This window comes from Hibiscus syriacus, unplaced genomic scaffold (assembly GCF_006381635.1).
Source record: "Hibiscus syriacus cultivar Baekdansim isolate YM2019G1 unplaced genomic scaffold, ASM638163v2 tig00111842_pilon, whole genome shotgun sequence".
NCBI classification, from domain to species: Eukaryota; Viridiplantae; Streptophyta; class Magnoliopsida; order Malvales; family Malvaceae; genus Hibiscus; species Hibiscus syriacus.
In genome coordinates, this window is record NW_024063197.1 from 113,350 (window position 1) to 115,847 (window position 2,498).

Sequence of the window (2,498 nt, forward strand, 5' to 3'; positions counted from 1 at the left end):
ATTATTTTTTCTGAATCGAATCAAATCAAATTTTACTCAACCCTAAAACCATCTCACCAACCTTGCAAACTTTAAAAGACAGAATTGAAATGCACTTGTCTGAATGTTATTTTGACCCCAGTGTCTATCTGGCCTTGCACGAATTGTTTCAGTAAAATTTTACTGTCTCATAGACCAGAGTGTGCTAAATTGTTCTTGAAGCTAATTTAGGTGCTCACAAAATGGTTTGGACCAACCTGCTTCCTTGTATTGTTGTGGCTTAAATTTTCTAAAGGCAAAGTTTAGATGATTAATTAGTGTAGTCTTAAATAGACTTGGGATCTATATTCCAGGCTTTTAAAAAATGTTTGCTATTTATTCCCATGATTACATCCGATGGCTCGTTGCATATTCTTATTGGCCACATATGTAGATTTTGTATTGTATTAAAGATGAAAAATTTGACAACTGAATGCTGTGGAGGATGTAAGTGTTCTTCATCCTGAAATACGAATTTCTTTATATTAGTTGTCTATTTTATTAATGGTGTTCACTTTAATTTTTTGCTTATCCCATACGAAAAATTTATATTATTATATATACCTACCTACCTACCCTCAAAAATATATCTGGATCCACTGACTGAATGTTTTTGCTGGTTTGACTTGTGCATGCAGCTAGGCATTTCTAATATCACGGAGAAACAACAAGAATTGTGAATACTGTGATGGCCTCAGAGAGGGAAGTTTTGGTGTTTCAGGCCCTTACACCTCAATAATATAGACTGGTAATATAATCCTTCTTTGCCAAGTAAAACGGAACCAAGGATTTGTTGGTTTCTAAAGACGTTCAAGTTCTAAGAATTTGTGGATCTTCTAACAGTGACTTATGTGCTGAATGTTTTTTGTATAATTTTAAACCCAGGAATAATTCACATCATAGAAGGTCAGTAGCAGCCAGTTTGGTGGAGGGTGTCTATATCTTGGAGCGAGACCGTCAGGAAAAGCGAGAGGGTTCTCAAGCTCTGGCTCCTCCTTGGTGGGAGTTCTTTCATTTTAAGTTGGTTCGCAAGCTTGTTGATGCTGATTTTGCCATCTTTGGTGCTATTTATGAGTACAAGCCTCCATCGTCTCATTTTTCTGACTCGATAGTCTCGATCGATCAAAGCCCCTGCTATGTGATTGCCTTTCGAGGTACCATAACTAAACCAGACTCATTCACCAGAGATTTTGAGTTGGATGTCCACATAATACGAAATGGACTACACCAGACTTCTAGGTTTGAGATCGGTATGCAAGCTGTTCGAAACATGGTTGCTACCGTTGTGATAAAAATGTCTGGTTAGCTGGCCATTCCCTGGGGGCAGCCATGGTAATGCTGGCTGGAAAGACCATGGGCTAAGATGGGGAACTTTTTGGAAGCTTTCCTCTTCAATCCTCCGTTCTTATCCGCCCCGATCGAGACAATCAAAGATAAGAAAGTGAAACATGGACTTCGAATAGCAGGCAGTGTAATCACAGCAGGACTTGCTCTTGCTGCAAAGGGCAAGAATCCAAGGACTCGTCAGTCGGAAGGTACATTTGCAGCTTTGTCTGCATGGACACCATCACTGTTTGTGAATCCTGCAGATCACATTTGCTCTGAGTATGTCGGTTATTTCGAGCACCGGAAAAAGATGGAAGAAATCGGAGCAGGGGCCATCGAGAGATTAGCAACACAGCATTCCTTAGGAGGTCTGTTTATGAGTGTCGTTGGAAAGGGTGGAGAAGCTGCAGAGCCGCTGCATCTGCTTCCTTCTGCAAACTTGACAGTGAATTTGAGCCGTTCAGATGATTTCAAGCAAGCACATGGGATTCATCAGTGGTGGAGACCTGATCTGAACTTGATGTGCAATGTTTACAAGTTCAAATAGTTTGCCTTATACAGCTTTATTTTGTATATACGCCATTGGAGGAATCCTTTACTGCCTTCCTATTGCTATGGATTAAGGAAAACAGAGAAACATATGTACTGTTAATCATTATCTATTAATTTCAGCCATTGATATACTTTTAATCCAATAATAGTAAATCAATATAAAACTAATGAGTTCTATATCATAAGTTTTGCAACAACAACAATAATTTCAAAATTTAACATATAACCTTAGTTTTTACTAAATCATTTAATCAAATCTACTATCATTCATAATTCCCATTTTAAATTAATTACCAACCAGAAACCACAATTTCTCTATCTATTGATTTTATTCCTTTTCTAATCATGTTTGTACTTTTCAATTAATTTGAGGTCCTGCGGTAAAATTCGTAGATTGACTAATGATAAGGCTGTTAACCATTACTTGCTAGTTTCGTAGTTTTCGATTTAATAAATAAAATCTTGGTACAGTTATTAATCAATCGATCGATCTCAAACAAATTCAAATACTGAAATTTTGAGAATGTTATTTAACATCTCCTCATCCATGAACTGTTTCCTATTAAAATCTTGAATTGTATTTTTTAAAAACTCAATTACAA

General features: G+C 36.9%; 1 pseudogene; it reads left to right on the forward strand.

The window, feature by feature from the left end:
- The first annotated feature begins 706 nt into the window (after positions 1-706).
- LOC120172109 lies at positions 707-2,010 on the forward strand (annotated as a pseudogene).
- The last annotated feature ends 488 nt before the right edge of the window (positions 2,011-2,498 follow it).